The following is a 23,655-nucleotide window of genomic DNA, read 5'->3' on the forward strand; positions in this document are numbered from 1 at the left end:
TAATGATGCAACTAACAACCATTCTTTCCCCAGGTATGATGCTGATGCTGATGTATCTGTGCCGACTGAACCCGTTAACCCTTTCTTTGAAGCGGTAGATGTGTCCACAGGTACCGAAGTGCTCAGCCCCGTCACTCTGCGGAGTGAGACGGCTGAGGAACCCCTGGCAGGAGTAAGCAACGGTGCTCAAGGAAATGGGGAGGTGCATGGGGACCATGAGGAAGGTAATGCCATGCAGCTGACCAGTGCCACCGAGGAAGGTAACTGGCCCATAAGTAGCCCTGCTCCTGAAGTGTTGGGGGTGGATGGGGAGGTAGAGCCCAAGCCAGCACCGGCTGGTGGGTCTGTAGAAATCCCCAGGGAGACAGCATACATAGCAGCTGTCACACGCAGTCAGAGTGCCCAGATCGCAGGTAACGCACTGTCTTCTGGACCCTCTGCTGCTACAGGAGAGACTGAACCAGAGGTGAACCCAGAGCCGGTTCCAGAGGGTCCCAGTAAAGAGGGGACCCTGACGTCACTTCTGGCAGCCTCCAGCATGGAGTTCCAGGCTGCTCTGCACTCAGATGCCAGCCTGGAGAAATTGAGAGGTCTCGCCGAGACGCCCACCTCCAAGTCTGATAAGGAGAGGGTGTTCTGGGAACGAGGAAGTATGTACCGGGAGACAGTACCCGGAGATCCTAAAAAGGAGTGGTTGAGGGAAAGACAGCTGGTCGTCCCCTATCAGTTCAGAACTGAGTTGTTGCGGATTGCCCATGAGATTCCACTCGCTGGACACTTGGGGATCAGCAAAACAAAGGCACGGCTGTCTCAACACTTCTATTGGCCCAAGATGGGGACAGATGTAACACACTACTGCCGCTCCTGTGCCACCTGTCAAAAAGTGGGTAAGGCGGGGCCTGATCTTAAGGCTCCCCTTATTCCTTTGCCGGTGATAGAGGAGCCTTTCCAGAGAATCGCGGTGGACATTGTAGGACCGCTGTCCGTCCCCAGCAGCTCCGGAAAGCGATACATTCTCACCGTGGTAGACTACGCTACCCGGTACCCAGAGGCAGTAGCTCTGTCTTCAACCAGGGCAGATAAGGTGGCTGACGCACTGGTGACCATCTTTTCAAGAGTAGGATTTCCCAGGGAGATGCTTACCGATCAAGGGCCCCAATTCATGTCTCGCCTAATGGAGGCTCTCTGTGAGAAAATGCAGGTGACGCAGCTGGTATCGAGTCCGTATCACCCACAGACTAATGGTTTGTGTGAACGCTTCAACGGTACCCTCAAACAGATGCTCCGCATACTGGTTGAGACCCAAGGGCGCGACTGGGAGCGGTACCTCCCACACCTGCTGTTCGCTTACAGAGAAGTTCCGCAGGCCTCGACCGGGTTCTCCCCCTTCGTGCTCCTGTATGGCAGGCGAGTCCGGGGACCCCTTGGGTTGATAAGAGAATCCTGGGAAGATGAGCCAAACCCCACAGAAGTGTCCATCGTGGATTATGTCATGCGCTTCCGTGACAAGATGCAGACCTTGACGCAGTTGGTGCATGACAACATGACGCAGGCTCAGGCTGACCAGAAGCGCTGGTACGACCAGAACGCCCGGGAGCGGACCTACCAGGTGGGTCAAAAGGTATGGGTGCTGGTCCCTGTACCAACGGATAAGCTTCAGGCAGCCTGGGAAGGCCCATACGTCGTCCACCAACAGCTCAACCCGGTCACCTACGTGGTCACGCTTGACCATGCTCGGGGTAGGCGCAAGGCCTTTCACGTCAACATGCTGAAGGCGCACTACGAACGTGAAGCTTGCGTCCTACCGGTCTGCAATCTGCCAGAGGATGGGGAGGAAGATTCCCTCCTGGACATGCTGGCCCAGGCCAAGGCCAATGGGTCCATTGAGGACATGGAGATAAGTGGTTCGCTCACCGTGTCCCAGCGGTTGCAGTTGATGGCCACCCTGGAACTCTTCCGGCCCGTGTTCACCAACCAACCGGGGAGGACGGAGTTAGCGGTTCATGAGGTGGACACCGGGAATCACGCCCCATTACGGCGAACACCCTATCGGATCTCTGAGACGGTGCAACAAGTCATGCGCCAAGAGATCGATGAGATGTTAAGGCTGGGGGTGATTAGACGGTCAAAAAGCGCGTGGGATTCACCTGTAGTCCTCGTGCCTAAGAAGGATCGAACCACCAGGTTCTGCGTAGACTACAGGGGGCTCAACGCCATCACCACCTCTGATGCCCACCCGATGCAGCGCATCGAGGATCTGCTCGAGCGGTTGACAAACGCCAACTACATATCCATCATGGATTTGAGTCGGGGATACTGGCAGATTCCCCTGAGCCCGGAGGCGCAGGAGAAATCCGCCTTTATCACCCCCTTTGGACTGTACGAGTTCACGGTCATGCCCTTCAGCATGAAGAATGCCCCTGCCACTTTCCAGCGGATGGTCAACCACCTGCTTCGGGGACTGGAGGAGTACGCAGTGGCGTACTTAGACGATATTGCCATCTTCAGTTCCACCTGGGAGGAACACCTCCAGCACCTCCAGGAGGTGCTCAAGCGTCTTCACCAGGCAGGCCTGACCATCAAGCCGGGGAAGTGCCAGATAGGCATGCACAAGGTCCACTACCTGGGGCACCGGGTAGGCGGGGGTTCCATGAGTCCGGAGCCAGAAAAAGTGGACGCAATCGTGTCCTGGCCCACCCCCAGGACCAAGAAACAGGTGAAGTCCTTCTTGGGCACTGCAGGGTACTATAGGCGGTTCGTACAGGACTATAGCGCCCTTGCCAAACCCTTGACTGACCTCACCAAGCAGAGGCTACCCCAAACAGTCAACTGGACTAATGACTGTGAGGCGGCTTTCCAAGCTTTGAAAGCAGCCCTGTGCAACTCTCCAGTGTTGAGAGCAGTCGACAGCAGTCGCCCGTTTCTGGTACAGACCGACGCCAGCGAGTTTGGCCTCGGTGCTGTGCTTAGCCAGGTCGACTCGGGAGACCAAGAACACCCCGTGTTGTACCTGAGCCGGAAACTTTTGCCGAGGGAAGTGGCATACTCGACCATCGAGAAGGAGTGTCTGGCCATGGTGTGGGCACTGCAACGTTTGCAGCCCTACCTGTACGGGCGCGCCTTCACGGTGGTAACTGACCACAACCCTCTGAGCTGGTTGCACACAGTGTCCGGAACCAATGGAAGGTTGCTCCGCTGGAGCCTTGCCCTTCAACAGTACGACTTCACTGTAAAACACAGGAAGGGCAGTGAAAACGGCAATGCCGATGGGTTGTCCCGCCGGGGCGAATCCGCTGAGGTGCGCATGGCCGATTACCGAGAGGTAATGCCTCCTTAGCGCCCTCTTAAGGGGGGAGGTGTGATGTACAATGTCTGTGAGGTATGGGGTTTTGTCCACAAAATATAATGTTTTCTGTTATAACTTTCCAGAAAGATCCGGCAGATATGACAATCCAGGCTGCTAGCTCTGCAGCTTCATCCCTCCTCCCTTCACACACACACAGAGCAGTGCCACCCCCCTCCTCTACAGCCTGTGTTCGCACTAGTAATAGGAGACCCCCCTGCTGCTACAACCATTTGTTTCCTTCTCTCCTCTTCAGAGCGGGAAAAACTTTTGTTTGAAACGAATAAAACTATGAGAGACTATACCATAAGAACCAAATACCCTAGAGATATGAAAATCACATTTTTGTAATCCGGGCGGTCACAGCGTCGCTGCCGTGGTTCTGGCGAAGCGTAATCCTTTCAGAACCTGAGATATGTGTTCCAGCTAAACGGTGTATCAGAACTACTGCATATTTGGTCTTGAATTATTGTACTCAACAAATCACAACCAATGATGCCCTATATGTGTCTGTGCGGGCTGCCCCCACGGAGTTATGATTAGTATAAGTTTTCTAGTGTAATTCTACATCCAAAGGAGAGAGGTGGGATTAACCCAGCATGCATCTCTCCGTGATGTCACATAGCAAGTCTATAAAGCATTTCCTGGACAAAACCAGAGCAGAACAGCTCAAGTCGTCGTGCTAGAAAGATCCCCAGATGAGCGGAGAAGTGCAGCTCCGCCTCCACCCACCTTAGCCGCATGGTCTGCCTAAGGAACAATATGGAACTGTGAGTGTACTCTCTTTGTTTTCTCCACTTTTATTTTATACCTGTACTGTACATATTTTATGTCTCAATTTTATAGCAACTTTTATCTGTAATCACTGTCCTCTTTCGGAAAATAAATGATTTAATTATTTAGATCTGTCTCTATGCTCTAAGAATCGAACTATACGCCTTTGTTAGATAATCGCTACTAATTCAAGGGGTTTGCCACGGACCCTCTTAATTTAACACTGTGAATTAAGTAACCGTGACTGGTGGCAGTGCGTTGAGTACGGCTATTGCGGCTTGCTGGCATTCTAGAAGGGTTTTATATTGCTGAATGAGGGGCTGCGGCCACAGTATTAATAATTCCCTTACTGCAGAAGCCTGATTGCCGGTTCACAACAGGCAGCCCGTCCGGCGACCAATTATCCTAGGTGCAGTTCCCTGACTGACCTGAGGGTAAGGGGGGCGCCGGAGAGCTGCGAGTTCCAAAGTGGAACTGAGAAAGTGGGATATACATAAATCCCCGCAGTACTTGGAAGATTGATAGCAGTGGTGGGGCATCCAAATTAAACTCCCCCTGCGGCAAATTGTAGAGCGAGATTAGCTTGCTGGATATTTTTGGTCACATGGTGCCAGTGGTGGGATAACTAAGATAAGCCCCAACGGTGCCTGTGATAGCCGTGTGCCGGCAGTGTGTCTCGTCCCTCCGTCCGCTGATACACCCGTGTCAGTGGTGGGACTGTGACATAGTGGTGACACAGGGTCCGCTGTCCGTCGCGTTTTGGTGGCAGCGGGACTCCCGTTAGTGTCGCCCGTATTTGGACGAACGGCCGTGGGCTGTTCGTCACAAGGCCCTTTAGACCTTAAACTTCTGAATAATATGTTCAGCTGCAGTAACAGGAACATCTAGCTGTGTGGAGACGTCTCGTAGCCTTTACCTTTATCATGTTTGTCTACAATGTTATTTCTTATCTCCAGAGACAACTTTCTCTTCAGTGTTCTTTGCCTTATGTTCAGTGTGGTACACACCGTGATACCAAACAGCACAGTGACTACTTTTCACATTGTAAATAGGTGACACCTGTAATGCTAAATAGAGGACGCACCTTGGTTTCACATGTCCCTATAGTCAAGTGATTTCCAATCCTTTCTAGGGGCAACATTGTTTTTCAGGACATTTTCATCACTTGTTTTTTTGGGTTTTTTTTCTGTTGAACCAAAATTCACAAGAAAAGTCTGATTCACATTACTGATATCCAGTATATTTAAATTTGGAAAGGACTTGTCAGTTTCACGTTATTTCGGTGACCAGTGCGAGGTTTTCTAACTTAAACAGAAGAGAATTAACAATATTGTCCTTGGGTGTAAATAGTAGTCACATATAAATAAAGGTATTTTTTAATCAAAAGATGATGAAATCCGACTACATCACAGTATACCGCTATACGCTACTCTGCTCTGTCTTCCTTCATTGTCCTCCCAGAGAAGGAGGTGTCAGCGGAAGCTGTAGGTCTCGCAACATCTTCATCCATCTGTCACCGGCATTATTAAGGAGTTGGTCTTGATCTCTGCAAAATCCATATAGTTTTCCTGGTGAAGGTAGAAAGTAAAGAGAATGACGAGGAGGAGAAAGGTTTATCTACAGAAGAGATCCACGGGGTGAAGAAAGATGGGAAACTTGATGGAAACAATTCATATACAGTCATGGCCAAAAGTGGTGGCACCCTTGAAACTGTTCCAGAAGATGAAGTATTTCTCCCAGAACATTGTTGCAATTCCACACGTTTTGTTATTCACGGGTTTATTTCCTTTGTGTGTATTGGAACAACACAAAAAAAAAACAGAGAAAAAATGGAAATTTGACATACTTTCACACAAAACCCCCAAAATGGTCCAAACATAATTGTTGGCACCCTCAACTTACTATTTGGTTTCACACCCTTTGGAATAAATAACTATCAACAATCAATTGCTTCCTAAAACCATCAACAAGCTTCTTCCACCTATCACCTGGAATTTTGGAGCACTCTTCCTACAAACTGCTCCAGGTCTTTTATATGTGAATAGCAATTTTAAGATGCTGTGTTCTTTTCTTTGTAGGCCTCATTCCGTTTTCAGTAAATAGTAGAATGATGTGCTTTACCAAAAAGCTCTATCTTGGTCTCATCTGTCCACAAGATGCTTTCCCAGAAGGATTTTGGCTTACACACATACATTTTGACAAACTGCAGTCCAGCTTTATATTGTCTCCATGTCAGCAGTGGGGTCCTTCAGGGTCTTCTGCCATAGTGTTTCATTTCATTTAACTGTGGCTGCTTATCCACCATCCAGACTATCCTGCGATGCAACCTTTCATAAATTTTTTGCTGCCATTCACGTCCATGGAGATTAGGTACAGTGCAATGGGTTGTAAACTTCTTGTTTATGTTGTTCACCATGGATAAAGGAACATCAAGATCTCTAGAGCTACAACCTTGAAATTTTTGATATTTTTCAACAATTTTGGATCTTAAGTCCTCAGACACTTCTTTTATCCCCTTCCAGTTCTCCATGATTAGTGTGGTACACACAGACATACTATGTAAAGATTGAGTCAACGTCTCCCCTTTTTATCTTGTTTCAGGTGTCATTTTCATATTGCCCACATGTCACTCACAGTGTGGGAAAGACTAAGTACAACAAGAAGGGATGAGAGGTAGGGAGCCCAACACTAGGGAAGAGGGGAGTGGAGACCCCAAGGCAGATCTAAAGTCACCTTGTCTGCCCTAAACATCCCTAATAGATTCTGCACCTATAGCCGAACAGGAACCTAATCCCTGCTTGACTCTGGCAATAAGCCCTGCTTAGGGAACGACGGAGTTAAACTAGTCAATCCCCACTAACACTAAAGACAGTTGGGATAGACAAACGAGGGAAACACTTATCTTGAATTGACTCAGAGAGTAAACACAGACGTCCTCCAACAGCACCAAAGAGGAAGATAACTGACTGCTATAGCTCCAAGCTTCAGAGGGAAACGGAGATATCACCGGCAACTCCCAGCAGCAGGCTGGGAGTCTATAAACACCCAGGTCCAGGTGTGTCAATTAGAGCCGGAGGGAGGTTGCCACTGGGTCAAAGAGTCAGAAGGGTTAAGAAGGTGTCTGTAAGGCCAAACGCAGAGACCTTCTGCAGCTAGATGCAGTGCGACTGTCTGCAGCCTCTGACACAACCAAAACACCACATCTGTTACTTGCAACAGGTGAGTTTGAACGAGCATCACGTGCTTGAAACAAAGTTGTTTACCCATATTTTTGAAACAATGCCAACAATTTTGTCCCTCCCATTTTTGGGGTTTTGTGTGAAATTTTGTCCAATTTGCCTTTTTTTCTTCAAAGGAAATAAACAGGTGTATAACAAAACATGGGGGAATTGTAATAATTTTCTGGGAAAAATACGCTAGAACAATTTCAAGGGTGCCAAGAAATTTGGTGATGACTGTATAGAAGTAAAACACAACGTAGGAACATTGAAAAATACTGCAAAATCACAAACCATGTAAAGCAAAACAATAAAGTAGATGAGTATAATATAGAAAAATGTGATACAGTACTCTATAATACAGTATAGTGGATTATCAAATATACTGTATAGCAGTATAATACCATATATGCAACACTCGTACTGTATAGTGGTATGTAGCTTATGCAGCAGCATAACACCATATGATACAGTATAGTGAAGTATAGGATACACAGTATATAGCAGTAATATCTAATCTGTGTCTCCTCCCATTCAGTTTCATCCCATTGCTTCTAGTCTTTCCTTGTGCAAATGAGAATAAAGATGATCCTTCTACAATGTGACAGCCTTGAGATATTTGTAGACAGTTATTAAATCTCTCAGTCTTCTCTTTTGCAAGCTAAACATTCCCAAATCCTGCAACCTTTCCTCATAAGACAGGTTTTGCAGACCGGTCACCATTCTGGTCGCTCTTTTCTGAACTTGCTCCAGTTTGTTGATGTCTTTTTTTAAAATGTGGTGCCCAAAACTGGACACAGTATTCCAGATGAGGTCTGACCAAAGAGGAGTAGAGGGCAATAATGACTTCACGTGATCTAGACTGTATGCTTCTGTTAATACATCCTAGAATTGCATTTGCCTTTTTTGCTGCTGCATCACTCTGTTGACTCATGTGCAGTCTGTGATCTATTAGTATACCCAAGTCTTTTTCACATGTGCTGTTGCTTAGCCCTATTCCTTCCATTCTGTATATGCTTTTTTCATTTTTATTTCCCAGATGTAGTACTTTGCATTTTTCCCCTGTTAAAAACCATTCTGTTAGTTGCTGCCCACTGCTCCAGTTTATTTATATCTTTTTGATTTCTCTCTCTTCTCTAGTATTAGCTATCCCTCCTAGCTTTGTGTCATCAGCAAATTTAATCAGTTTACCCTCAATTCCTTCATCTAAATCGTTGATAAAGATGTTGAACAATACAGGGCCCAGGACAGAGCCCTGTGGTACCCCACTTGAGACATTCTTCCAACTGGATGTGCAGCCATTTACGACCACTCTTTGGGTCCAAACACTAAGCCAGTTATGAATCCACCTAACAGTTGCCTTGTCCATTCCATACTTAGTCATTTTTTCAATAAAGATTGTGTGAGATACTTTGTCAAATGCTTTGCTGAAGTCAAGATGTACTATATCTACAGCATTTCCCTGATCCACCCAATCAGTGATTCTGTCATAGAAGGAAATTAAGTTAGTCTGACATGACTTATTAGTTACAAACTCATGCTGACTCTGTTTAATCACTTCATTCTTATCTAGGTACTTACATACATGTTGTTTAATAATTCGCTCAAAGATCTTTCCTGGTATAGAAGTCAGACTCACCGGACTATAGTTCCCTGGGTCCACCTTCTTGCCCTTTATAAACACCTTTTGCTCTTCTCTGGTCTTCTGCGACTTCTCCTGCTCTCCAAGACTTTTCAAAGATTATGGAGAGTGATTCAAAAATTTCTTCTGCTATCTCCTTCAGATGTTACATTTCCTTTCTGAGAGAAAACAGATGGAAAATAGGAATTTAAAAGTTCGGCCTTCTCAACATTTTACAATTTCATAATTTTCATCCAAACCTATAGCATCTTTGACTTTTGTTTTGACATATCCCCAAAATCCTTTATAATTGCTTTTGACATCTCTTGCGAGCCTTAATTCATTGTCAGCTTTGGATAATCTGATTTGTGCCCTGCAGGTTCTGCATACAGCATTATATTCTTCTTTAGATATGCCTCCCTCTTTCCATTCGATAAACTTTTCTTTCTTTTGTTTAAGTTCTGTGTTCATCCATCCTGGTTTACTTACAGTAAATGCTTCCTTTTCTTGCCTCTTTTCGGAATTGTTAACAATTGTGCTTTGAGAATCTCATTTTTCAAGATTTCCCATCCTTTCTGGACATTTTTGTCCTTAAGGATATCCAGCCATTGGATCCCTCCAATTCTATTTCTGAGTCTCTTAAAATCTGCCTTTCTGAAATCTAACCTTGACGTCTGAGTCACAGGTCTTCCTCCTCTAGTTATCCAAAATTCTAAAATAGCATGTTCGCTACCTCCTAGGGTCCCAGCCACTTTTACCTCCTCAACCATCTCCTCCCTGCTTATAAGGATTAGATCCAAGGTAGCAGATCGCCTTGTTTTCTCCCCTACTTTTTGGAAGATAAAGTTGTCAGCAATAGAGGATAAGAATTTGCTTGACCTATTAGAGAGATTCCCAAAAAATGCCTGGATAGTTGAAATCTGCCATGACAACTATATCATATTTTTTGGAGAACTCGGCCATTTGATGCATAAAGAGTTCATCCATATCTTCAGCTTGCACAGGCGGCCTGTAGTAAATGCCTACAATGGTGTCCTTTCCGTTGTTCTCTCCTTGTATTCTTACCCAAAGTTTCCACAGAACTCCCAGTCTCTGAAGCTTGGATCTCTGTGCAGATATACGTGTTTCTAACATACAATGCGACACCTCCTCCTCGTTTATCAAGTCTGTTTCTAGCAAATAAGTTGTATCCTTCTAGCCTTGTATTCCAATCATGTGTATTGTCCCACCAAGTTTCAGTGATTCCAATGATCTCATATTTCTTTTCCTGTGTTAGTAGTTCCAATTCTCCTTGTTTGTTGCCCATGCTTTGTGCATTAGTATAGAAACATTTTAGTTTGTGATTGGTTTCTCTTTCTCCAATATTTTTATTAATTAGATTCTTTTGTCTTTGTTCTTCCTTTCCACTTCTAATAGCAGAGTTCTCAATAACATTTGTCAGGTGTATGGCTTTTTCTGGTCTTTTGCTTCCCTTCCCATGTTGTTCTAGTTTAAAGCTCTCCTTACAAGTGTAGCAAGGCGACTTCCAAATACATGTTTTCCAGTCTTTGTAAGGTGTACCCCATCTCTAGCAAGTAGTCCATCGTAAAGGTAATTCACTCCGTAATCCAGAAATCCAAACGGCACCATCGACGTAGCCAGTTGTTCACCTGCAGAATCTTATTCCACCTCCTTGTTCCATGGCCATCCACTGGGAGGATGGAAGAGAAGACCACCTGCGCTCCCAGTTCTTTCACTTTCTTGCCTAAGTCTTCAAAGTCTCTGCAGATGGTTTCCAGGTCGTTTCTTGCGGTGTCATTTGTCCCCACATGTAGTAGCAGGAATGGGTAGTCATCTGTAGGTCTGAAGAGTCCTGATATCCTGTCAGACACATCTTTAATTTTTGCACCGGGAAGACAGCACATTTCTCTTGAGGTTATATCCGGTCTGCAGATAGCGGCCTCTGTTCCTCTCAACAGGGAATCCCCCATGACCACCACTCTCCGTTTCTTCTTCACAACATTTTTTTTCTCCATCCAGGAGGACTCTGAGGGCGTACAAGGTTGCTGTTTGTGGGCAAAGTCTTATCCTGATGTATTTCTTCATCGTTCTCCTGCGTGAGAGCCTGGTACTGGTTCCTGAGCAGTATGGGTGCTGACTGCCTCCCGATCCTCCTGCTTCTCTGGGTCACATGTCTCCATTCCTCTGTTTCTTCAGCAATATAATACAGTATAGCACAGTGTGATATAGGACACGACCCCATGATATAATGCATCGTCCCTTCCTAGGATTTCTTGATTAGTCTAAGGATTCCCTCCCCCTATGACATCCCACCAAGTTGTTATTATCTGTCAGGAAAATATGAATATCTCCTAAGATTCTATGTGCACTTTCAGGGCTCATGCTGCCCCTCCCCCATTTCATTTGTGCAGGGTAGCTCTGAGTTTTTCATGTGCAGGCACATAGCTGCAGTTCTCTCTCTCCCTACACTGTATAATTCTATCCCCCTCCCTTCTTTCCCCCTTGATGGAAGGTCCACTCGCCCCCTCCCTCCAGCTATACCAGCTCTTGTAATGTGTGACCCTGGTCTGCCGGCTCAAGCCGGAAGAAAAGTTTACAGCACGTTCTTTCTTCATTCAAACTGAAATTTATTAAACACAGAAGAAACATAGGGGCAGGACACATATTTCCAGAATCTGCATAATTTGAGCTATTCACAGCAGTGTTTTGTAGCCAATGCGGATGCCAGAAACCGAGAAACAGATTTCTGCCCGCCCGCACCACCCAGACATGACATGTCTGGTCTTGACTGAAAAATGTCGGAATAAGAAAAATGATACCCCTGTTGTCTCTTTCCGAGGTTTCCACCCAGATTTATGACAAATAGAAGTTTTTAATAACTTTCAAAAGGGGGCGTGTATCCTCTAGCTCAGCCTTTCCCAGTGAGGTCAGCAAGGGATAGGAATAAAGCTAGATGCTGACATAGTGGGGTGTCAATTGCCCGGAGTGCCAGCTAGGGAGCTTTGCTGACCATTTTCCCTTGAGGAAGGCGACCCTCCCCCATCCACACGTCATACCAGTGACTGAGGTGTAGTAAATTCATATTTTAATCCTCTTTTATTTGTAACTGTGGTATACATTGTATTTTGTCTCTTTTGTAACAGCTTTTGTATTTTTGGAAACACTGCCTATATTTTCTGGAGTAAATCTATAAAATTTACTAGTTTAGTTTTCCTTGCTCTATGACGGACCGCCACGTCCTCCGCGCTAAATTATGCTACTCTGTGGGTGGGCTCCTGACCCGATATTGGTTTTAATGTCAAACGAGGAGCTGGTGGCAGCAAAGTGTTCTGGGGGATTTGGGAGATTCTGGTGTCGGAACGGAGGCTTATGTGTGTATTTCCTGCCTGAGACTGGGGATATACACACCGCCCTCACTGTAGAGTGCCCAATAGCCAGCTCACGGCAAGGCAGCCTTTCTGGCGACTACTTACCCTAGGTGTAGTTTCCTGACTGACCTGAGGATAAGGGGGGGCGCTAGAAAGCTGCAAGTTCCTAACCGGAACTGGAAAGTGGCCTAGACAAGTAAATCCCTCCTGAAATCTGTTGCGGTTTCCTCCTTTATTATGTAGATATATACGTTTTGGTGATACATTGTGGTTGTTACAGTTGGAGGAGGTGATATAATTACAGGAGGGATGTCAGGAGCTCCAGCCTGATCTTACAGCCGGCTGATGTCAGCACTTATACATAATCTCCTAACATTTCCTAGATAATAATGTGACCGCCGGTTATAATCTCCAGGAAGGTTTCATGTCTGGAGATGTGGGAATGTTCTCAGGCTGTTATTACATGTGTCATCCGCAGTCATCAGCCTCGCTGAGGGTCAGCACTAATTAAAAAGAAAAACCTCTCCCAGCCCTGATCGTTACTGGGCTCATGAACCGTTACCGCCGCTGCTTGGTGACCCCAGAAGATGAGCGCCTTTGTCCTCCTACCGAGTATGTTGTCTAGAAATGACCAGGTGAGCGAGAGGAGGTCGACCAGGTGGGTAAAAAGAGAAATACACAGAGACACAGAGATATATGAGAGAAACAGGCAGATATCAGGAAGGTAATCAGAAAGATGCAAAAAATGAAGAACCGACCAGCACCTCCTGACCAAATAAAGCCAGTGTGAACTAGTGCCCTACTGATCTCCTCACATCAACCCAAGGCTGGGAATCAGAGCTGGAGCCTTCCTGCACTTTATATTCCTTGCTTTTAACCCATGAGAGACATATCTGATACCGTAACTTTAAAAAGTCTTCATACCCTGTGAACTTTTCCACATTTTTTCATGTTACTCCTGCAAACTTCAATGTATTTTATTGGGATTCTCTGTGATACAACACAAAGTATTTGTGATGTGTAAAGAAAATAGTACAAGGTTTTCTAACTATTGTAAAAATATAAGTCTGAAAATTGCGGAATTGTGCATTTGTATTCAGCCCCCTGTAGTCAGATCCCCTAAATATAATCCTGAGTGACCACTAGCCCCCAGAAGCCACATAATTAGTACATTGCGTCCCCCTGGGTGTGCTTTCTTCTCACTATAACTACAGTTGTTCTGTGATGGTCTCAGAGGTTTGTGTTATAACATTAGGGATCAAACAGCATCATGAAAAAAAAAAAAACAAGGAGCCCACCAGACAGGTCAGGGATAAAACTGGAGAAGAGGAAAGCAGGGTTAGGTTACAGAAAATAGCCCAAGCTCCAACCATCTCATGGAGCATCAATCCATCATCCAAAAATGGAAGGAGTATGGCCACAACTGCAAAACTCTCAAGACATGGCCGTCCACCTCACCTGACCTCCCCCATTAGTGTTCTCCTTGCTTGGGAACAGCCGGGATCCAAAACTCAGGGGGAGAATCTATCCATGGCACAACTCTTGTCCTCTCTGCCTTGTGTCTCTAGTCAACTTTTTTCATTTCTCCACTCCTCATGTAAGCATATGGATTAGATAGACTGATCCGATACCACATATCAGATGTATTTGTTAACCCTTTCCCCACAAAAGGACGTTGCGGTCATGACCTGGGAAAGGGTCCTCAAGTGCAGCATGTAGCAGCTATATTACCAATGGGTTAATATGACAGCAAGAGGTCTGATGAAACCCCCGTCATTATCTTCTCGAATCTAATGTGTTCAATCATCCACCTCTTCCCCCGTTAAACCCTTAGTGACAGATGATGCACAGGGTACGTCACTGCCGCTTCCCTGACTTTGATGTGGGCTCTCAAGCTCAGCCCGCACCTCTGCCGACAGATGATGGCTGTGCTAATCAGCCATCATCTGCCTATAAGAGGCGTGGGTGGAGTGGATCCGTTCTATGCACCCATCGGCGTTCCCGTGATGTGATCACTATAGCAAGTGGTCTATTGAAGACCCCTGTGCTTGTGATTATGGTGCTCCTATGAAACCCAGCCAGAGGCAGAACTGTGGAATTGCTGTATATAGCACAAGCGATCAGATTCAATCCCCACTCAGGGAAAAGTAAAGAAAAAAAAAAATGAAAATTCAAACGACCCTACTTTATCCCAATTAAAAGTAAAAAAATATTTTAAAAGACAAAAAAAAAAAAAAAAAAAAAAAATCACACACATTTGATATCGCTGCATTTATAAAAGTTTGATCAAAACATAAAGTAAATCAAAACGTCAGAGCTGCGATTTTTCGGTCGGCACAGCAAAACAAAATGTTTTTAGGAGAAGCGATCAAAACATCAAACATACCCCAAAATAATGCCAATAAAAGCAATGGATTGGGGTAAGACACAAACCGCACACGGCTCCGTCTCCAGAGACTTGAAAGCATCACAAAAAGCAAGATTGTTGTTTCTTTTTTTTTACAAGTTTCTGAATTTTTTTTCACCACTTAATTAAAACTAAATATGTTCGGCATCTGTGTAGTGGTAACGATGTGGAGAACGACATCGCCTGGTCATGTGTACCGCGAAATCAGCGCTGTAATAAAAACACAAAAATGTATTGTGGGATTGCGCCTTCTTTTGCCATACTTGGGAGTCTGTTTCTCGCTTTCCAGTACATTATATGATAAAAAGTGTCTCATCATTCAAAAGGACAACTCATCCTACAAAAAACGAGCCCTCACGTGAATATGTGGACAGAAAAATAAAATAAAAAAGTTACAGCTCATGGAATAAGGGGAGGAAAAAACAAAAGAACAAAAACTAAAAATTGCCTAGTCCCTAAAGGGTTAAAAAGAAAGGAAATAATAAACATATTTGACCTTAAAAGTCCAGTCTATTAAAATTTATTAACCTGGTCGGCCGTAAAAAGAGAAAAAAAACTCAAGACATCAAAATTGTGTTTTTTTGTCACCTCACAGAAACAATGTAACAATGGTGAATAGAAGCCTCGTATGAACATGAGCGCGGTGCGACAAAGCCGTCATCTCACAGCGCAGAGATCGAGCGCAGACTCCGCTCCATCCACAGAGAAACAATGTAATAATGGTGAATAGAAGCCTCGTATGAACATGAGCGCGGTGCGACAAAGCCGTCATCTCACAGCGCAGAGATCGAGCGCAGACTCCGCTCCATCCGCAGAGAAACAATGTAATAATGGTGAACAGAAGCCTCGTATGAACATGAGCGCGGTGCGACAAAGCCGTCATCTCACAGCGCAGAGATCGAGCGCAGACTCCGCTCCATCCACAGAGAAACAATGTAATAATGGTGAACAGAAGCGTCGTATGAACATGAGCGCGGTGCGACAAAGCCGTCATCTCACAGCGCAGAGATCGAGCGCAGACTCCGCTTCATCTGCAGAGAAACAATGTAATAATGGTGAATAGAAGCCTCGTATGAACATGAGCGCGGTGCGACAAAGCCGTCATCTCACAGCGCAGAGATTGAGCGCAGACTCCGCTTCATCCGCAGAGAAACAATGTAATAATGGTGAACAGAAGCCTCGTATAAACATGAGCGCGGTGCGACAAAGCCGTCATCTCACAGCACAGAGATCGAGCGCAGACTCCGCTCCATCTGCAGAGAAACAATGTAATAATGGTGAATAGAAGCCTCGTATGAACATGAGCGCGGTGCGACAAAGCCGTCATCTCACAGCGCAGAGATCGAGCGCAGACTTCGCTCCATCTGCAGAGAAACAATGTAATAATGGTGAATAGAAGCCTCGTATGAACATGAGCGCGGTGCGACAAAGCAGTCATCTCACAGCGCAGAGATCGAGCGCAGACTCCGCTCCATCTGCAGAGAAACAATGTAATAATGGTGAATAGAAGCCTCGTATGAACATGAGCGCGGTGCGACAAAGCCGTCATCTCACAGCGCAGAGATCGAGCGCAGACTTCGCTCCATCTGCAGAGAAACAATGTAATAATGGTGAATAGAAGCCTCGTATGAACATGAGCGCGGTGCGACAAAGCCGTCATCTCACAGCGCAGAGATCGAGCGCAGACTCCGCTCCATCTGCAGAGAAACAATGTAATAATGGTGAATAGAAGCCTCGTATGAACATGAGCGCGGTGCGACAAAGCCGTCATCTCACAGCGCAGAGATCGAGCGCAGACTTCGCTCCATCTGCAGAGAAACAATGTAATAATGGTGAATAGAAGCCTCGTATGAACATGAGCGCGGTGCGACAAAGCCGTCATCTCACAGCGCAGAGATCGAGCGCAGACTTCGCTCCATCTGCAGAGAAACAATGTAATAATGGTGAATAGAAGCCTCGTATGAACATGAGCGCGGTGCGACAAAGCCGTCATCTCACAGCGCAGAGATCGAGCGCAGACTCCTCTCCATCCGCAGAGAAACAATGTAATAATGGTGAATAGAAGCCTCGTATGAACATGAGCGCGGTGCGACAAAGCCGTCATCTCACAGCGCAGAGATCGAGCGCAGACTCCGCTCCATCCACAGAGAAACAATGTAATAATGGTGAATAGAAGCCTCGTATGAACATGAGCGCGGTGCGACAAAGCCGTCATCTGACAGCGCAGAGATCGAGCGCAGACTCCGCTCCATCTGCAGAGAAACAATGTAATAATGGTGAATAGAAGCCTCGTATGAACATGAGCGCGGTGCGACAAAGCCGTCATCTCACAGCGCAGAGATCGAGCGCAGACTCCGCTTCATCCGCAGAGAAACAATGTAATAATGGTGAACAGAAGCCTCGTATAAACATGAGCGCGGTGCGACAAAGCCGTCATCTCACAGCACAGAGATCGAGCGCAGACTCCGCTCCATCTGCAGAGAAACAATGTAATAATGGTGAATAGAAGCCTCGTATGAACATGAGCGCGGTGCGACAAAGCCGTCATCTCACAGCGCAGAGATCGAGCGCAGACTTCGCTCCATCTGCAGAGAAACAATGTAATAATGGTGAACAGAAGCGTCGTATAAACATGAGCGCGGTGCGACAAAGCCGTCATCTCACAGCACAGAGATCGAGCGCAGACTCCGCTCCATCCGCAGAGAAACAATGTAATAATGGTGAATAGAAGCCTCGTATGAACATGAGCGCGGTGCGACAAAGCAGTCATCTCACAGCGCAGAGATCGAGCGCAGACTCCGCTCCATCTGCAGAGAAACAATGTAATAATGGTGAATAGAAGCCTCATATGAACATGAGCGCGGTGCGACAAAGCCGTCATCTCACAGCGCAGAGATCGAGCGCAGACTTCGCTCCATCTGCAGAGAAACAATGTAATAATGGTGAATAGAAGCCTCGTATGAACATGAGCGCGGTGCGACAAAGCCGTCATCTCACAGCGCAGAGATCGAGCGCAGACTTCGCTCCATCTGCAGAGAAACAATGTAATAATGGTGAATAGAAGCCTCGTATGAACATGAGCGCGGTGCGACAAAGCCGTCATCTCACAGCGCAGAGATCGAGCGCAGACTCCGCTCCATCCGCAGAGAAACAATGTAATAATGGTGAATAGAAGCCTCGTATGAACATGAGCGCGGTGCGACAAAGCCGTCATCTCACAGCGCAGAGATCGAGCGCAGACTCCGCTCCATCTGCAGAGAAACAATGTAATAATGGTGAATAGAAGCCTCGTATGAACATGAGCGCGGTGCGACAAAGCCGTCATCTCACAGCGCAGAGATCGAGCGCAGACTCCGCTTCATCCGCAGAGAAACAATGTAATAATGGTGAACAGAAGCCTCGTATAAACATGAGCGCGGTGCGACAAAGCCGTCATCTCACAGCACAGAGATCGAGCGCAGACTCCGCTTCATCCGCAGAGAAACAATGTAATAATGGTGAATAGAAGCCTCGTATGAACATGAGCGCGGTGCGACAAAGCCGTCATCTCACAGCGCAGAGATCGAGCGCAGACTCCGCTTCATCCGCAGAGAAACAATGTAATAATGGTGAACAGAAGCGTCGTATGAACATGAGCGCGGTGCGACAAAGCCGTCATCTCACAGCGCAGAGATCGAGCGCAGACTTCGCTCCATCTGCAGAGAAACAATGTAATAATGGTGAATAGAAGCCTCGTATGAACATGAGCGCGGTGCGACAAAGCAGTCATCTCACAGCGCAGAGATCGAGCGCAGACTCCGCTCCATCTGCAGAGAAACAATGTAATAATGGTGAATAGAAGCCTCGTATGAACATGAGCGCGGTGCGACAAAGCCGTCATCTCACAGCGCAGAGATCGAGCGCAGACTTCGCTCCATCTGCAGAGAAACAATGTAATAATGGTGAATAGAAGCCTCGTATGAACATGAGCGCGGTGCGACAAAGCCGTCATCTCACAGCGCAGAGATCGAGCGCAGACTTCGCTCCATCTGCAGAGAAACAATGTAATAATGGTGAATAGAAGCCTCGTATGAACATGAGCGCGGTGCGACAAAGCCGTCATCTCACAGCGCAGAGATCGAGCGCAGACTCCGCTCCATCCGCAGAGAAACAATGTAATAATGGTGAATAGAAGCCTCGTATGAACATGAGCGCGGTGCGACAAAGCCGTCATCTCACAGCGCAGAGATCGAGCGCAGACTCCGCTCCATCTGCAGAGAAACAATGTAATAATGGTGAATAGAAGCCTCGTATGAACATGAGCGCGGTGCGACAAAGCCGTCATCTCACAGCGCAGAGATCGAGCGCAGACTCCGCTCCATCCGCAGAGAAACAATGTAATAATGGTGAATAGAAGCCTCGTATGAACATGAGCGCGGTGCGACAAAGCCGTCATCTCACAGCGCAGAGATCGAGCGCAGACTCCGCTCCATCCGCAGAGAAACAATGTAATAATGGTGAATAGAAGCCTCGTATGAACATGAGCGCGGTGCGACAAAGCCGTCATCTCACAGCGCAGAGATCGAGCGCAGACTCCGCTCCATCCGCAGAGAAACAATGTAATAATGGTGAATAGAAGCCTCGTATGAACATGAGCGCGGTGCGACAAAGCCGTCATCTCACAGCGCAGAGATCGAGCGCAGACTCCGCTCCATCCGCAGAGAAACAATGTAATAATGGTGAATAGAAGCCTCGTATGAACATGAGCGCGGTGCGACAAAGCCGTCATCTCACAGCGCAGAGATCGAGCGCAGACTCCGCTCCATCCGCAGAGAAACAATGTAATAATGGTGAATAGAAGCCTCGTATGAACATGAGCGCGGTGCGACAAAGCCGTCATCTCACAGCGCAGAGATCGAGCGCAGACTCCGCTTCATCCGCAGAGAAACAATGTAATAATGGTGAACAGAAGCCTCGTATGAACATGAGCGCGGTGCGACAAAGCCGTCATCTCACAGCGCAGAGATCGAGCGCAGACTCCGCTCCATCCGCAGAGAAACAATGTAATAATGGTGAACAGAAGCCTCGTATGAACATGAGCGCGGTGCGACAAAGCCGTCATCTCACAGCGCAGAGATCGAGCGCAGACTCCGCTCCATCCACAGAGAAACAATGTAATAATGGTGAACAGAAGCGTCGTATGAACATGAGCGCGGTGCGACAAAGCCGTCATCTCACAGCACAGAGATCGAGCGCAGACTCCGCTCCATCTGCAGAGAAACAATGTAATAATGGTGAATAGAAGCCTCGTATGAACATGAGCGCGGTGCGACAAAGCCGTCATCTCACAGCGCAGAGATCGAGCGCAGACTTCGCTCCATCTGCAGAGAAACAATGTAATAATGGTGAATAGAAGCCTCGTATAAACATGAGCGCGGTGCGACAAAGCCGTCATCTCACAGCGCAGAGATCGAGCGCAGACTCCGCTCCATCCGCAGAGAAACAATGTAATAATGGTGAACAGAAGCCTCGTATGAACATGAGCGCGGTGCGACAAAGCCGTCATCTCACAGCGCAGAGATCGAGCGCAGACTCCGCTCCATCCGCAGAGAAACAATGTAATAATGGTGAATAGAAGCCTCGTATAAACATGAGCGCGGTGCGACAAAGCCGTCATCTCACAGCGCAGAGATCGAGCGCAGACTCCGCTCCATCCGCAGAGAAACAATGTAATAATGGTGAATAGAAGCCTCGTATGAACAAGAGCTCGGTGCGACAAAGCCGTCATCTCACAGCGCAGAGATCGAGCACAGACTCCGCTCCATCCGCAGAGAAACAATGTAATAATGGTGAATAGAAGCCTCGTATGAACATGAGCGCGGTGCGACAAAGCCGTCATCTCACAGCGCAGAGATCGAGCGCAGACTCCGCTTCATCCGCAGAGAAACAATGTAATAATGGTGAATAGAAGCCTCGTATGAACATGAGCGCGGTGCGACAAAGACGTCATCTGACAGCGCAGAGATCGAGCGCAGACTCCGCTCCATCTGCAGAGAAACAATGTAATAATGGTGAATAGAAGCCTCTTATGAACATGAGCGCGGTGCGACAAAGCCGTCATCTCACAGCGCAGAGATCGAGCGCAGACTCCTCTCCATCCGCAGAGAAACAATGTAATAATGGTGAATAGAAGCCTCGTATGAACATGAGCGCGGTGCGACAAAGCCGTCATCTCACAGTGCAGAGATCGAGCGCAGACTCCGCTTCATCCGCAGAGAAACAATGTAATAATGGTGAACAGAAGCCTCGTATGAACATGAGCGCGGTGCGACAAAGCCGTCATCTGACAGCGCAGAGATCGAGCGCAGACTCCGCTCCATCCGCAGAGAAACAATGTAATAATGGTGAACAGAAGCCTCGTATGAACATGAGCGCGGTGCGACAAAGACGTCATCTGACAGCGCAGAGATCGAGCGCAGACTCCGCTCCATCTGCAGAGAAACAATGTAATAATGGTGAATAGAAGCCTCTTATGAACATGAGCGCGGTGCGACAAAGCCGTCATCTCACAGCGCAGAGATCGAGCGCAGACTCCGCTCCATCTGCAGAGAAACAATGTAATAATGGTGAATAGAAGCCTCGTATGAACATGAGCGCGGTGCGACAAAGCCGTCATCTCACAGCGCAGAGATCGAGCGCAGACTCCGCTCCATCCGCAGAGAAACAATGTAATAATGGTGAACAGAAGCCTCGTATGAACATGAGCGCGGTGCGACAAAGACGTCATCTGACAGCGCAGAGATCGAGCGCAGACTCCGCTCCATCTGCAGAGAAACAATGTAATAATGGTGAATAGAAGCCTCTTATGAACATGAGCGCGGTGCGACAAAGCCGTCATCTCACAGCGCAGAGATCGAGCGCAGACTCCGCTCCATCCGCAGAGAAACAATGTAATAATGGTGAATAGAAGCCTCGTATGAACATGAGCGCGGTGCGACAAAGCCGTCATCTCACAGCGCAGAGATCGAGCGCAGACTCCGCTCCATCCGCAGAGAAACAATGTAATAATGGTGAATAGAAGCCTCGTATGAACATGAGCGCGGTGCGACAAAGCCGTCATCTCACAGCGCAGAGATCGAGCGCAGACTCCGCTCCATCCGCAGAGAAACAATGTAATAATGGTGAACAGAAGCCTCGTATAAACATGAGCGCGGTGCGACAAAGCCGTCATCTCACAGCGCAGAGATCGAGCGCAGACTCCGCTTCATCCGCAGAGAAACAATGTAATAATGGTGAATAGAAGCCTCGTATGAACATGAGCGCGGTGCGACAAAGCCGTCATCTCACAGCGCAGAGATCGAGCGCAGACTCCGCTCCATCCGCAGAGAAACAATGTAATAATGGTGAATAGAAGCCTCGTATGAACATGAGCGCGGTGCGACAAAGCCGTCATCTCACAGCGCAGAGATCGAGCGCAGACTCCGTTCCATCCGCAGAGAAACAATGTAATAATGGTGAACAGAAGCCTCGTATGAACATGAGCGCGGTGCGACAAAGCCGTCATCTCACAGCGCAGAGATCGAGCGCAGACTCCGCTCCATCTGCAGAGAACAATGTAATAATGGTGAATAGAAGCCTCGTATAAACAAGAGCTCGGTGCGACAAAGCCGTCAGCTCACATCGCAGAGATCGAGCGCAGACTCCGCTCCATCTGCAGAGAACAATGTAATAATGGTGAATAGAAGCCTCGTATAAACAAGAGCTCGGTGCGACAAAGCCGTCATCTCACATCGCAGAGATCGAGCGCAGACTCCGCTCCATCTGCAGAGAAACAATGTAATAATGGTGAATAGAAGCCTCGTATAAACAAGAGCTCGGTGCGACAAAGCCGTCAGCCCACATCGCAGAGATCGAGCGCAGACTCCGCTCCATCTGCAGAGAAACAATGTAATAATGGTGAATAGAAGCCTCGTATGAACATGAGCGCGGTGCGACAAAGCCGTCATCTCACAGCGCAGAGATCGAGCGCAGACTCCGCTCCATCCACAGAGAAACAATGTAATAATGGTGAATAGAAGCCTCGTATGAACAAGAGCTCGGTGCGACAAAGCCGTCAGCCCACATCGCAGAGATCGAGCGCAGACTCCGCTCCATCTGCAGAGAAACAATGTAATAATGGTGAATAGAAGCCTCGTATGAACATGAGCGCGGTGCGACAAAGCCGTCATCTCACAGCGCAGAGATCGAGCGCAGACTCCGCTCCATCCACAGAGAAACAATGTAATAATGGTGAATAGAAGCCTCGTATGAACAAGAGCTCGGTGCGACAAAGCCGTCATCTCACAGCGCAGAGATCGAGCGCAGACTCCGCTCCATCTGCAGAGAAACAATGTAATAATGGTGAATAGAAGCCTCGTATGAACATGAGCGCGGTGCGACAAAGCCGTCATCTCACAGCGCAGAGATCGAGCGCAGACTCCGCTCCATCCACAGAGAAACAATGTAATAATGGTGAATAGAAGCCTCGTATGAACATGAGCGCGGTGCGACAAAGCCGTCATCTCACAGCGCAGAGATCGAGCGCAGACTCCGCTCCATCCGCAGAGAAACAATGTAATAATGGTGAAAAGAAGCCTCGTATGAACATGAGCGCGGTGCGACAAAGCCGTCATCTCACAGCGCAGAGATCGAGCGCAGACTCCGCTCCATCTGCAGAGAAACAATGTAATAATGGTGAATAGAAGCCTCGTATGAACAAGAGCTCGGTGCGACAAAGCCGTCATCTCACAGCGCAGAGATCGAGCGCAGACTCCGCTCCATCTGCAGAGAAACAATGTAATAATGGTGAATAGAAGCCTCGTATGAACATGAGCGCGGTGCGACAAAGCCGTCATCTCACAGCACAGAGATCGAGCGCAGACTCCGCTCCATCCGCAGAGAAACAA

General features: G+C 47.4%; 1 long non-coding RNA gene across 1 annotated transcript in view; it reads right to left on the reverse strand.

Annotated features, from left to right (window-relative positions):
* Nucleotides 1–5,385: 5,385 nt before the first annotated feature.
* LOC141073666 (uncharacterized) overlaps nucleotides 5,386–23,655 on the reverse strand; it is a 40,344-nt gene continuing 22,074 nt past the window's right edge. The window contains exons 2-3 of the long non-coding RNA XR_012227036.1: nucleotides 8,975–9,135; nucleotides 5,386–5,685 (exon numbers count right to left, since the gene is read on the reverse strand). This is a non-coding gene — a long non-coding RNA (uncharacterized lncRNA). The remainder of the gene's footprint in view (nucleotides 5,686–8,974; nucleotides 9,136–23,655) is intronic.

Source organism: Dendrobates tinctorius, unplaced genomic scaffold (assembly GCF_039654945.1).
Source record: "Dendrobates tinctorius isolate UK_male_01 unplaced genomic scaffold, ASM3965494v1 ptg000311l, whole genome shotgun sequence".
Lineage (NCBI taxonomy): Eukaryota > Metazoa > Chordata > Amphibia > Anura > Dendrobatidae > Dendrobates > Dendrobates tinctorius.